Source organism: Palaemon carinicauda, chromosome 8 (genome assembly GCF_036898095.1).
Source record: "Palaemon carinicauda isolate YSFRI2023 chromosome 8, ASM3689809v2, whole genome shotgun sequence".
Lineage (NCBI taxonomy): Eukaryota > Metazoa > Arthropoda > Malacostraca > Decapoda > Palaemonidae > Palaemon > Palaemon carinicauda.
This window is the reverse complement of record NC_090732.1, coordinates 1,352,673-1,368,304: the sequence shown is the minus strand read 5'-3', so window position 1 is coordinate 1,368,304 and position 15,632 is coordinate 1,352,673. Positions and strand designations below refer to the sequence as shown.

General features: G+C 33.6%; 1 long non-coding RNA gene across 1 annotated transcript in view; it reads right to left on the bottom strand.

The window, feature by feature from the left end:
* Window positions 1-4,315: 4,315 nt before the first annotated feature.
* The window catches only part of LOC137645597 (uncharacterized), a 12,063-nt gene continuing 746 nt past the window's right edge, over window positions 4,316-15,632 (bottom strand). The window contains exons 2-3 of the long non-coding RNA XR_011045309.1: window positions 11,185-11,369; window positions 4,316-4,532 (exon numbers count right to left, since the gene is read on the bottom strand). This is a non-coding gene — a long non-coding RNA (uncharacterized lncRNA). The remainder of the gene's footprint in view (window positions 4,533-11,184; window positions 11,370-15,632) is intronic.

Sequence of the window (15,632 nt, the reverse complement as noted above, 5' to 3'; positions counted from 1 at the left end):
AATTTACTTTGTTTTTACCCCAGTCAGGTTCTGTAGGCTATATAGTTTATTTGAAAAGTCACTAGATTCAACTAGAAGTTTTGCCTTAAAGAAACCTTTATAAGTACTGTTAGGATATAGTCTCCTATAAGCAACTTAAACATCATGAAAAAAAGCAAGACAAATCATTGATATGCCTTGAAAGTACAATGGCTGAGTTGTCCAACATTTAAAACCCAATTTTTGACCAAGTACCAATATTCCTACTTTTTTTTTACTAGTAGGTCAACTGCCCTCATTCCACCAGTGGTAGAGTGACCGATCTCTATAGAGAGAGAACGGGAATAAGCCTAAATGAACACGTGGTTCTAGAGGGTTGAAAGCAAGGTGTATTTCATGGACTCTTTGGCCCTCAGTGGAGAAGAGACAGGCATTTGCTGGTGCTAGAGGGGGGGAGGGGGGCGCTCAGGGAGAATACTCGGACACATGAACCTTGACTAAGGAGAATACTCAGTTCTAAAATTTATTTTTTATAATTTTTTTTTTCTTTTTATATTTCGTATTTATGTAGACATACAAAATATTAAGATAATAAAATCCGTAAATTTGATTTTTTTCCTTTATTTTCTCCTGTGTTTTGACAATTTACATTCATTTTTTACAAGTTAATATATTCTTATATTCTATATTTGTTATATGTACTATCTGATACAGCTACCATCCAACTTGCTGTGACACCAACTGTATAAAACACTAAATCTGAATCTATGGGACCACAGTATCCATACAATAAACGCTTACCGATTAATTTCCCAACATTCATATTCGAAAATTTAAGTATCAAATGTCCCTCTTAGTTTACCAACTCTATACTGCATTACAGTTAGATTACTAAAAATAATACTGTCCAACTATGTACTAAGTTCACAAGACCTAAATATCCTTAACAATTTAAGATTGATTTTCTTTAACCATAAAAAGGAAAATTCGATCACCATTATGCTAAGACCAAACTCTTTAGTTATAATAGTCTAAATTAATGATCCAGAAAATGTATGAATTAATTAGCAACCCAAAAATAATTGAAATCTGCTTTTCAGCATATATTAAGCAAAAAATTATATCTGGTCTATTATACTATTCATTCTTTATTTGACTTGTCAGAATTAACTTTACAAGGATATTTAGGTTTTGACTTTGTGATAAACTTAACCAAACACACCTTTAGAATGACAAGACTGCAAATGTGGATTCTCTGTATTTATACTGTTGATTTCTTTAAACTTCAAATACACAGATTGGTGTCCAAATATTACTTTTTAATCTCCTACAGAGCCTGTTTAAGACTGAATATATATCTACGGCCTAATACTTAATAAAATTATATTTTTTTTCTTTCTATCGCCAACAATTTAACTTTCAGAAAATAACAAATATCCCATTTCTTATTCTTCAATCAATTAATTCCTAATGTTCCCTTAACATTTCCTTGAGATTACATTGCCTAAGGCTTTTCCTAGAAGCGTAACCCTTCAGATTACACTATGGCTCCAATATTTTACCTAAAAGTTACTTTCCAAATTTCCAATATTTCCCTTAAGATTATAGGCTACTTTCCCTGAGACTTCCCATAAAAGCTTTACACTTCAGATCTCACTTTCCTAAGATCATTGCCCTTCTAATTACTTTCACAGAGACTCCCCCTAAAAGCATTTTCCTTAAGATACTTTCCTAGGAGTCCCATTAAAGCATTTCCCATCAGATTCTCCCCAAGACCCCGTAAAAGCATTCCTTATACGATTCCTCTCCACGAGACTTATCCCTTAAAATCACCCTCCTTACTATTGTGGTCTGGTATTCCCCTAAGGATGCTACATTCAAGAACTCAATTATTGCTTCCCAAAAACTCAATTTTACAGACCAATTATTTCTTAGCAAATCCTACAAAGACAGTCCTCGAATATCTTATGTTAAACTATTACTTAGAACCTTTAGAATATATTTTAAGGTGCCTTTTTGGGACTAAGAAACTACTTCCCTATAAAATAGCTTTTAAATTGTTAAACTTCATTTTGATAGTATATTCCCTTTTTTTTAATTAAGTTGAAAAAAAAATTAATTAAACCTAATTTGTAAATTCATAAAATTGTTCCTTTCTTAAGACCCTTCATTAAGAAGTCCACCTCCCAAGTACTTTAATGCCATTTCCTAAGTATTTCTTACCAGGACTAAGACTAATTCAAAACTACAAATCAACGTGAAAATATAGCTGGCAATCTATGCTAAGCTATCAGTTAAACATTAGAGGCAAGACGTAACAAAGCAAGGCACTCAGTGTTGACACCAATCAACAAAATATAAACAAGATTGTCATCCACAAAGCAGTTTTTGTCAATCAAACTTTGAAATCAATGTGACCGCTGCTTGTCTAGAACTGTCATATGATTCAAGTAATTTGGTTTTTTTTTAAGTGCAATTACGTATTTTACAAAGTAGCATTCAACATAACTTAAGTGTGCATTTGTCATTTCTGATTTCATGAAATCATCGTTCAGTATTTTAATAAAAGTTATACTAAGTTGGAAGATTTCATTGTGATTATAGCAATTATTTTATTACATTACTGAAATACGATAAAAATTTTGAAATAGTAACAGGTGTGATAAATGGAGATACAAAATTATTACAAGCATTATCTTTTATGATAACTAACGCAAGCAAAATTTGCCTCTAAAAGCATCTAAAAAAAACTATTTATGGAGAATTATTTAAAACAGTGAGATAGAGTATATCAAAAAGGGTTTGAAGATGAAACTTTAAATATTTCAACAAATGCTAAAATTAGATAAAAAGGAGAAGATGCAAAAGTATAACAGAATAGATGCAATAGTATAGCTGAATAGATGCAATAGTATAGGAGAACAGATGCAATAGTATAGGAGAACAGATGCAATAGTATAGGAGAACAGATGCAATAGTACAGGAGAATAGAAGCAATGGCATAGTAGAATAGATGCAACGGCATAGCAGAATAGATGCAACGGCATAGCTTAATAGATGCCAAAATAGATGCAATGGTATAGCAGAATAGATGAAAAAATGTCAGTAAAAATAATGGCATAGGAGAACAGAGGCAAAAGTATAGCATAATATATGCAATGTAACAGCAGAAAAGATGAAAAAATAGATTAATAAAATTAAAGGTATAGCAGAATAGATACAATGGTATAGCAACAAATAGTTAACGTCTGAATGAGACACTGATCACATCAGCAGAGTATTATAAATGTAATGACAGTCAAACGTACAAGCAACTTGTTCTTAAGTATTAAAAATGGACTAAATAAGGTCTTAAGGAAACTGACAATTGCTTCTACTCTCAAGACACAGATCGGGTATTAGCAACTTAGTATTAAAGTGCAATTTCAAAAATATAGGCTTGCTTATCAAAGCGTCAATTTCCTTACATAACCATGAAAAATACAAGAGAAATTCTCAAATACCAGTAGCATTTATATAGAATTAAAGTAAATATTTTAGTAATAACCTTTACACCCCTTTAATAAAACTTATAGTAACTGGCAGTCTACAAGGCTTAAGTAAATTAAAAGTACTGAAAACTAATCCTGTTTTCATTTTTGGAAGAGATTTATAGGTATTTGCTTAACATGCCACTTCGAACTTTGTTTTGTTATAAGTCTGAATGAATCATTTTGTAAAGGTTTGAATGACTAATTTTTCAGAGGTAGGAATTAATTACTTGGCAGAAGTTTCAATGAAACCATTATTTAAAAGTTTAAATGAATAATTTTGAAAGTTTAAATGAGTAAATTTATAAGGGTTTGAATCTATCAACGAAAATGCTGCCCCTAAACTTAACAGCTTAGAGCTTTCAAAACAAGTGGGTTGAGAACCCCAACAGGAAACTATAGAGACTTCTGATAATCTTGTTACTTTCACTACAAAATAACTTCACCATTTAATGTTACTTGGCCAGAACTTAATCTTGCAGATGTTTATACTTCTCTATAGTAAATTACTTTAATTATAAACGACTGACGTACACGAGACATGGCCAAAACCCACCTCTGAACCCGATAACCCTGCTTTAATGTTGAGGTTTTCTAGACATAACCAAAATCAAGCACTTAAGTGTTAATCAACTCAAGATTTTAATGAAAATGCCAATTGAAAACTAATACGAAAAAAAGTTAAGAGTAAATTTCACAGGAATTAAAACGAAGCCTGTAAGATTGCCAGCTCTAAAATGACTACCCACCGATTTAAGTGACTGATTTTGAAAACTTCTCAATGACTATCTAGTTTTGAATTACTCTTGTAATTTCAAAACAAGTTACTATGAATTTAAATTTTCTGCACGGCAACTCTTCTGGCATCTGTTTCGAAGAAGTTGTGGATATCTGCCGGTCGTTTTCAATTGCAACTTCAAAAGGCTCCTTTAAACTTCATCCGGTAAGGTCCATGTGGTTCCTGCAGTGGAATCTTCACGTCTTCAAGTTAGGATTTTCTTCGATGGTAGAATTATTTCAACCCTGTGAATAGAATAAAGGATTAATCTAAGAAATTAGAAGATTGTTCAAAAGAAAATATGTACAAATTCATGTTTCCTGAAAACTCTCTCTCTCTCTCTCTCTCTCTCTCTCTCTCTCTCTCTCTCTCTCTCTCTCTCTCTCTGGTTTAATTCATTCTCCATCTAATTAGTTATTGGTTTAATATTACTCTGATCAACCCCCACGCTCTCTCTCTCTCTCTCTCTCTCTCTCTCTCTCTCTCTCTCTCTCTCTCTCTCTCTCTCTCTCTCTCTCTCTCTGGTTTTAATTCATTCTCCATCTAATTAGTTATTGGTTTAATATTACTCTAATCAACCCCCACGCTCGCGCTCTCTCTCTCTCTCTCTCTCTCTCTCCTCTCTCTCTCTCTCTCTCTCTCTCTCTCTCTCTCCTCTCTCTCTCTCTCTCGTTTAATTCATTCTCCATCTAATTAGTTATTGGTTTAATATTACTCTAATCAACCCCCACGCTCTCTCTCTCTCTCTCTCTCTCTCTCTCTCTCTCTCTCTCTCCTCTCTCTCTCTCTCTCTCTCTCTCTCTCTGGTTTAATTCATTCTCCATCTAATTAGTTATTGGTTTAATATTACTCTAATCAACCCCCACGCTCTCTCTCTCTCTCTCTCTCTCTCTCTCTCTCTCTCTCTGGTTTAATTCGTTCTCCATCTAATTAGTTATTGGTTTAATATTACTCTAATCAACCCCCACGCTCTCTCTCTCTCTCTCTCTCTCTCTCTCTCTCTCTCTCTCTCTCTCTCTCTCTCTCTCTCTCCATTAAATGTTTGGAAATAGTCTGTCAATTTCACTAATTACTTATAATGAAATTGACAGACTATTATACGGAGAAGATAGTTTAACTAAGTAGAATGGCACGTGGCCTGTAAGACTTTATACCACAAAAAAAAACCTGACCAATTCCCTTAACATCTCAGGGAAATCATGACTCCTAAATATCAAATGAGGCATCACCTCACCTTTAATGCTTCTTCCCTAGAGATATTGGTATTCCAGTAACCCACGTACAAAAACACTACCACCTAAACCTATTCTACACTGATTTTGTTACAGGAACTAGCATATCCCACCTTACTGCATCAGATAACTCAATCCTAACCCTTTATGAAATCATTAATTAATGCAAGACTAATTTAGCCTACACTAATCTATTAACTATGGTAAATTTTTTTTAATGAGGCGCATTTGCACAGACTCGCAGCGGTGCCCTTTTAGCTCTGAAAAGTTTCCTGATCGCTAATTGGTTGGAATTATCTTTTTCAACCAATCAGCGATCAGGAAACTCTTCCGAGCTAAAAGGGCACCCCTGCGTGTCGGTGCAAATCTGCCTCGCTAAAAAAAAAATGACTTTTTATAGTACAATTCGATCGATAAACTAACTTAGCCTGCATCAATCTAATGATTAGCATACCGTAATTCAACAATCTAGTGACTCCTATCATCCTTGTTTACTAAACCTATTTTTAGCTTAAAGATTATCCCGACTTATCTAAATCATGATTCCTTAATTCAGGTAATTTTGTGTCTGAACATAATGTTGCCATATGATGGACTTAATCTTCCTAATCGGGTGGTTGAATCAGTAGAACTTCAAAAGTTCAAAGTTGGAGCAAATGGTTTTTTGTTGACCAGGCGGACAGTCTTTTTATAGTTTATTTATGACATATTTGTTTTTGATGTTGTTGATAGTTTATTATATGACATGTCTGTTTTGAAGTTCTTATTTTAGAATGATTTATTGTTAATTTGTTCTCTTCATTTATTTCCTTATTTCCTTTCCTCACTGGGCTATTTTTCCCTGTTGGAGCCCCTAGGCTAATAGCATCTTGCTTTTCCAACTAGGGTTGTAGCTTGGATAGTAATAATAATAATAATAATAATAATTCCTCATCCAAGTGACCTTGACCACCTTCTGTGCGAGGAACTTTCAGCGATATAATAAACTGCCAACTGAAATGAAGGACCTAAAGGGAGCAATTGAATTTAAGAAGAAACTAAAGACATTACTTTTCACAAGATCATATGGTTTGGAAGATGCTACAATCAAGGAATTGTATAAGTTATAATGAAAATGTTTCGTTAGATGATTGATATGGACTCGCCCGAGAAGTACTTCACTCGACTTCAGTGGAGGGTTGGATTTAAACCCAAAACAAGTAAACAAGTAAGATACACAAGCAATGGAATGAGAAGGTAATTTTTACAAAGAAATTACTGAACCTTCCTTAATGATGTTGCTTATGAATATCCCAGGTCTAAACGACCTAAATATTACTCTAAAAAAATAAAACCTAATCATGAAAGTTTTACAAAATACCAAAAGAAAAAAAATCTATCCTCAATTCCTCATAAGTAAAAAGTTGGCATATACTTTAACTTTAAAGCTGAATGGTAAAATTGGGACCAAGATTACATAGCGAACTAAATCAAACTTTTTCAGCAGTATAAATATTTTGACGATCTCCTTTCCTCTTAAAAAAAAAAAAATAGTCACTTGATTATAATGTCCAGTTCATATATCTACATCCGATTAAGGAAAGTTTAATTCACTTGCGATGCATTTTAATGAATTTAAGAAAAACGTAATCTTAAAATAATCACAGTATGAAATTATACTCTGAAATCCCGTTCGATTATATTGTTCTACCTTTATTGACTAGCTTTAATCCTTTAACAAACTGTCCAAACACTGACCCGTAAATTCTGTATGAACAACTCAAATCTACATACTAAAACTAAACTTTTGTTTACAAACTAACCCTTAATCTGTCTAAATCTTAAAAGAAACCTTATTCCGAAAAAAAAAAAAAAATTATAGGAACTAATTTCACACAAAAAAATAAAAAAAAATAAAAAATAAAATGAGCAGCTAGTTAGAGATCAATATGGCTCGCTTATAATCCTGTATGATACCACACAAGTTAATGAGATATTCTAATGTAAATAGATTAATAGAGCTACAAATTTTTTAAGTAATTATTTCAATAACGTACCGATAATGTTCAATTATACTCATTTGTCTAAAAAAAAATAACTAAAAAACCTGTCGACATGGAACCTTAATCTGTAGAGGTATATTTTTAGAAATATACCCTTAATCTGTCGAAATTAACCTTAATCTGTCTAAATATAACCTTAATCTGTCGAAATAAATTTATAACCTTAATCTGTCGACAGAACCTTAATCTCTACAAACTATTCCTCAATTTGTCTACAAACTATTCCTCAATTTGTCTACAAACTATTCCTCAATTTGTCTACAAACTATTCCTCAATTTGTCTACAAACTAAACCTTATTCTGGCAACTGAATTTCTGTCAAACCACCTTATTCTAACGAAAAAAAAACATACCTTATTATATCAACAAACTACATACTTTTGAAAACTAATCCTTCTTTGTCGACAACTTGAAAAAGACAAATCAACTACTTTAATACAATTTCGTCGACAACTTGAATACTATTTCGGTCAACAGAAATAGTGTTGAAAAATACCCTTATCCCATCAACAAGGTATAAATTTCGTTGACAAACTAAACTTGACAAACTAACCCTTATTACATTGACAAATTAACATAATTCAGTCAACAAACTACAGTTAACTTTGTCAACATACTATACATTATTCCGTCCGCATATGAGCAGCATTCAGTTACCAAAACTAAACCTTAATAGGTCTACAAACTATACCTTAATCTGTATACAAACAATTGACAAAAAAATATTCCATTAACAAACTATACCTTATTCTGAAAAGCTATGACTTACTGTCAACAAACTTACTTCATTGAACTAAAAAAAATTGGTTCCTTGATAGGCTAAAGCTTTTTCAGCAAAAAAAAAAAAAAAAAAAACTATTCCACCTTATTCCGATAACCAGCTAAATCTTAGTCGAAAAAAAACTTTACTCTAAGATGCCAAACCTTATTCTGTCACACCTAATCTATCTACAAATTCAAACCTAATAGTCTATACACAGCCTTACTCTGTTGACAAGCACTTTTCTCTCGACAAGCACTTTATTGAGTCGAAAACCCAAATTTAATCCCTTGACTCACTAAACCTTATTCAGTGAAAAAAAAATCCAAGAAAACTACCTTATTCCGTCAAGCAACTAAACCTTATTCTTTTGACAAACTAAACAGTTTTAAAATTCAGCCTTATTCCATCACAAAATTAAACCTTATTCCGTCAATAAAATAGTCCCTAATCTTAAAACCCCTGATCTGCCTACAAACTAAAACCCAATTGTCTAAATTTTAGTCCGTTGACAAACCAATCCTTAATTCTGTAGACATACTAAACCTTATCCTGTTAAACTAAACCTTACCCTGTTAAACTAAACCTTACCCTGTTAAACAACCTTACCCTGTTACACCTGTTAGATCCTGTTAAACTAAACCTTATCCTGTTAAACTAAACTTTACCCTGTTACACCTGTTAAACTAAACCTTACCCTGTCAAAACTAAACCTTACCCTGTCAAAACTAAACCTTATCCTGTTAAACTAAACCTTATCCTGTTAAACTAAACCTTATCCTATCCTGTTAAAATAAACCTTACCCTGTAACACCTGTTAAACTAAACCTTATCCTGTTAAACTAAACCTTACCCTGTCAAAACTAAACCTTACCCTGTCAAAACTAAACCTTATCCTGTTAAACTAAACCTTACCCTGTTAAACTAAACCTTACCCTGTTAAACTAAACCTTACCCTGTTAAACTAAACTTTATCCTGTTAAACTAAACCTTATCCTGTTAAACTAAACCTTACCCTGTTAAACTAAACCTTACCCTGTTACACCTGTTAAACTAAACCTTAGCCTGTTACACCTGTTAAACTAAACCTTTTTCTGTTAAACTAAACCTTACCCTGTTAAACTAAACCTTACCCTGTTAAACTAAACCTTACCCTGTTAAACTAAACCTTACCCTGTTAAACTAAACCTTACCCTGTTAAGCTAAACCTTACCCTGTTAAGCTAAACCTTATCCCGTTACACTAAACCTTATCCCGTTACACTAAACCTTATCCTTTTAAACTAAACCTTATCCTGTTAAACTAAGCCTTAGACTGTCAAAACTAAACCTTATCCTGTTAAACTAAGCCTTATCCTGTCAAAACTAAACCTTATCCTGTTAAACTAAACCTTATCCTGTTAAACTAAACCTTATCCTGTTAAACTAAACCTTATCCTGTTAAAACTAAACCTTAACCTGTTAAAACTAAACCTTAACCTGTTAAAACTAAACCTTATCCTGTTAAACTAAACCTTAACCTGTTAAAACTAAACCTTATCCTGTCAAAACTATACATTATCCTGTCAAAACTATACCTTATCCTTTTAAACTAAACCTTATCCTGTTAAACTAAACCTTATCCTGTTAAACTAAACCTTATCCTGTTAAACTAAACTTTATCCTGTTAAACTAAACTATCCTGTTAAACTAAACTTTATCCAGTTAAAACTAAACCTTATCCTGTTAAACTAAACCTTATCCTGTTAAACTAAACCTTATCCTGTTAAACTAAACCTTATCCTGTTAAACTAAGCCTTATCCTGTCAAAACTAAACCTTATCCTGTCAAAACTAAACCTTATACTGTTAAACTAAACCTTATCCTGTCAAAACTAAACCTTATCCTGTCAAAACTAAACCTTATCCTGTTAAACTAAACCTTATACTGTTGATAATCAAATCTTATTCTGTCAAACAAAACCTTAATCTCTTAAGCCATACTATAACAATTCAACAATAATTCAACGTTAATCCATCAATAATCCAAACTTTAATCCAAGAATAGTTCAAACTTTAATTCAAAGATAATCGAAACTTTAAAAAATCCAAACGTTAATTCAAAAATTCAAATCCTTAATCCATCAAAAATTCAATCCTTGATCCATCAAAAATTCAATCCAATCCATCAATAATTCAAACAGCCATCAATAAATCAAACTGCCATCAATAATTCAAACCGCTATCAGAAATTCAAAGCCATCAGAAATTCAAACAGCCATCGATAATTTATTCTCTAAACTATCAGCAATCCAAACTGTAATCCAATAATTCACACTAACCCAACAAGCAAGCCTTAATCCATCATCCATCAGCGAACCAAACCTTAACCCGTCTAAAGAACAATCAATGTCGCCTCCTCCCCTCCCCCCAAAAAAAAAATCATCTTTAAATTTACTCCTCCAACCACTATAGATTCAATCAAGAGACATTTTCTACCTTGAGTATCCTTCAATTTTTAATAACTAGTAAACTTTCATCATTCATTGACAACCATGCCAATAATCTTGTATAAAATGAATAAGCACCTCTATCTTAATTTCTCTTTCTTTCGGTCAATTTCTTGTCCATGACTTTGGACATTTAAGAATATTCCAAGATCTTTTGAAGGGGTTAAAAGTACTTGAAATAACCTAAGGAATATTCTAAATATTTTGAAGTTTGAAAAATTCTTTAAATAACCAAGGATGACGGTATCTAATACATTTTATATTCAACAAGTTTTACAAATAGGTTTAAACAAAAATTAACCTTGTCATTTACGTTTGAAATTTGATTTGAAACCGATATAAAGATGATAATTACTAAAACTACAGAGCATACAACCTTTTAACACCAGCAGGTTAACTCCATTTCACAGCCAGCCCGTTTCCGCCATTTCACGGCCAGCCCGTTTCCTCACCTCACGGCCAGCCCGTTTCCTCCACATCACGGCCAGCCCGTTTCCTCCATTTCAAAACCAACAGGTTTCTTTAAAATCTCCATAGACGACAGCCAAGTAAGGCTACAGACTGTAAAAGAAAATTAACATTCAATTTTACAAAACTGAATTAAACATTAAAATTAATGTTCAATTAACTAACATACCAATGCCAATCTAATAGCAAAATTTATTCAGCAACACCCTCCGCCCTTTTCCTTTCAAGTTTAGTAAGGATCTTACATTGATACAAGGAAACTTTTTCAATACAATTTCAAAGTTCTATCTATGCCTCTCCACACGAGTGTTTCTTAATAGCTCCTAGTCCTTATTTATAAGTTCTAACTTTAAAACAAAAACAGCCTTGTAATCCTTTAAGCCTTTCAAATGTTAATACAGCCACTGCTCAAACAACTCCACCTACCCTCTGGTTTGACACCTTGAAAGGTTTAAAGGTCACTCATCATTGTCAGAGGCAAGGGACAGGATTATGATCAGCCCACAAGCCCTCTCTCCAAGCTAAGATCAGGGAGGCTCAGGCAATGGCTGCTGATGACTCGGCAGGTCGACAAAAGTTCCCCAACCGCCATCCCTTGCTCACAAGGATGTCGAGGTTCCACACTACTAGAAACTATCGAGCTTGAGAGAATTTCTTATCCCCATCAAACAGATTGGCAGGCAGGTTTATCTACGATACACTTCATTCTACTTCTAATCAACATTGATACTGAGTGAGGACCTATCGAAATGGCCCGAGGTCAGAAGCGTTAATGTATCCCATTAGTGCCCTGAGCTGATGACCCCTTGCAAGACTAAAATAAGGATTATATCAACCTCCAATTCTTTCATTGGGAGATCAAGCTTAAGATTTGCTATTTCAAATTTCCTTATTTCTTCTGTAGCTTATCTTAACTGTCGTTACCACTGCTATTGATATGAAAAGTTTTTCAATTTTGTTTATGCTGTGAACACTGCAAGCAATCTTCTGTCAACGAAACTGAGCAGAGAAGAACTAATGCCCTATACATGCTGGTGATTATTCAGAACTTATGGTTCAACTTCCAAATTAATTGCTCTTGCAATTTAGTTGAGCTATACATCTTTCAGGGAATTTAGCAAGTAAGGTCTACACCCCAAAGGTAAGATTAATGCAGTCATATCTGTGTAAGCAATAAGCCTGTTTTCAAAACCAACCCACTTGATTTATGGTTAAGAAAGGTGCCTTAAGGAATACTCTCATTCCTGTGGCCACTTGAACCTACCAAACACTTATTCAATCTAATAGTTGAAAGTTTAATAAGAAATTTGGCACCAGCTCCCATCCATTCAAGTTGGTAAATGTGGGCCTTACGGTTAACAGGATCAACGAGCACTAGAATAAAATGCAATTAATTGGCCACTGACAAGCAATCTGAATCAGATGGTTTCTGTATAAGATTGGAGTAGTAATTAGAACATAAAAAGCTACTAAGACTTTGTAAAACTCAAACTACAATATCTATCAATAAAAGGTTCTTAATATGTTTTTTTCAATATAATTCCAATCACATATGGCAATGATAACTAGAGGGGCACTAAGTAGAATGCAGACCTCCGGCGCTGCAGCTTATTCCTTAAACCTTTTGCTCGACATTGACCTTTGACCTTAACATATATTAATTGACGTGGATTTTCACACTCAAATGTGAACAAACTTTGAAGTCTGTGACAACGATGTCCAACCGTATGGCTTATGTGAATTGGAAAATTTGCTTGACCGTGACCTTAACCTTTGACTTTTACCTTCAAAAATTTATTAATTTTCAGCTTCTTATACAAGTTAATCCCTGCAAGTTCATTACTCTACGGATAAAATCGTGGCCAAAAAGCTGTTACACACAAACGGGGTAAACCATAGCCTCCCTTCAACTTAGTTGGCGGAGGTAACAACTGGGAGGTAGGCTAAATATCCACTACCGGAAGTAAGAAGTTCAAGTCACGAATAATCCAACAGGCTTTACTTCTACCACTTCAATGATTTGAAGTGTAAACGCAGTAATTATTGACGGGATATTTCTCAAGGAAGCGTTGCAAGTCTAACCTACACTAAAACACTGCACATTGTACAGCCTCCTCCTGGCCTGGAAAATTAAGAATATACCCCTCCTCCAGTTAAAACTCGACAACCCTTTAGGATAGACCGGAAAGCATCCTTTTCACTAAATTTGTTAAAGGTTAAGTTATGTTTTGGCGTCAAGGACAAGACTAATCTCATTCTCAAAAGTTAAAAACAGTAAGAAAAATTACATTATGGGATTAATTTCACTAACCATATAATTACTTTACAATCTTATTCTTTGATATACTGTAGGCTACGAGCTACCATTTATAGAAAATTTACAGTAATCCAATTTCTTTAAAGCAATTTATCGCGGGAACGCTGTTAAATTTGACGACTCCCCTTAATAATGGAACCCAAACAGTTCTGGAGTAATAGGGATGGGTTGTTGCAAGGGTGCCCTCACATTCCACCTAAAGCTAAACCCTGCTAGGACATGACAACTGAGGCCAGGTGTACGTTATGGATGGTCGCTATAGAAAAAAAGTTATTGCAACAACGCCATGTGTTACTGTAATGACTGCTTTCATGGTCCTATTGCCTAAGGAAACCTTACTCTACACGGGATCTAATCTACAAAATCAGTTTTAACGTATACGTTCGTATGTATTTTGCATAATCACACTGCATATCGTGTTTTATGTTAAATAAACAAAGACTTGAGAGAACTGCATTTTTTTTACTACAAAGTTTCTCAAAGTGACATTCCCCCATATTAGGGATACGCAAAGAAAGAAAAACAGGTTTTCCATAAAGAAATTACACTAAACACGAGTAACTTCTGGAAATATTGTATTTAAAATTTTGTGAATCTACATTTTATCAAATCTTAAAACATGAGGGTACCTACCGTAAATTTATTCCCATAATTTTATACGCAACAATCTTTCATAAGCAATAGATTTTCAATCTTCTGTTTATATGAACAGGAATACACAGCAGGGGGTAAAAATAGGCAATCGGTGAAAAAAAAAAATGTTAACATATAAATTGCAGGAGCACTTAGGAGTCCGACCATATCACCACAATCTAATCGTGCCAAGCTTAAAGCTATAATGTAGTTGCCAGTGTCGTTCACATTCCGATAAACCATTTAAGCCTAAAATTGATTAAAACTTCGTACTCCGCTTTGCTACAGACACCGCTGAACGATCTAACATTTGATTTATAATGAAGTTTTCCCCTGTAAGTAACATGAACCGATTTCTTTTCTTAGGAGAAGAAACCAAACCATTCAAGTGCTTTAAAAAACAATTTGAGTTACGATTCACTTAAAGCTGGCCATACATTATCCAACTTGGTTGGACAACTATGTTGGGCAACATTTTCTGCTCTAGAGCATACACTAAGACCAAGTCGTCCAACATTAGTTATAGATGTCGATCTGTATTGAATAACATACTGATGGTGCAGTCTCATGGCAGTGGAAAATTTTAGGATTACAACAACCTTCTGCACAGGTTGAACAGCAATAAAATAATAAAAAACTGATAAAGTTTATCATTATTAAGTAATATACTTTATAAAAATGTATTAACTGAATATTGAATTCTTAGTAAAATTTCCTTCAAACAATGAAAAATGAAAATAAAATATTGTACCTAATGAATGTACTGTATATTCATCCTTGAAGTTGAACCTAGGTATACAACAATATTATAAAAATACATCAACTAAATATCACATTGTTCAAAAGTGTTTCCTTTATATAATGCAAACTAAAAATAAACTATTGTACCAAATGAATGTATTTTTATCCTTGAAGTTTAATCTAGGTATTCTACAACTAGTTAAGGAGTAATTTGGGTCTTGAAGAAGTTCAGTTATAGTATATTGACTCCCTTGGCTTATGTCAGTCGAGACATTTTCATTGGATAGATGATAAGTGCATACAGGTTGGGTTGAAAATGTCAACGGGGTTGATGCTCGAGTGCTTAACCTGCTGGACGATAGTGACACAGAATCCAATGTTAACTGGTTTAATTGGCCCATAATAAGAATCTCATCAATAGCTTTTTTCGCATACAACTTTTGTGTCTCGTTCAGCTTTCTGTAGGATACAGCCCAGCTATCCGCATAAGTTGCGGCTTCGTTCTTCATGAGTTTCTGCTCTTTTATAAAATCTAAATGTTCGACAGCTTTTTGCAAATAGTGATCTTTAGTTGTATCATGAGTAGCCCGCATTTTTCTCTTGGTACCTACAGTATTTCCAATTCCCTGGTCAGCGCTCTCACCCAAATTACTATCTCCAGGGAT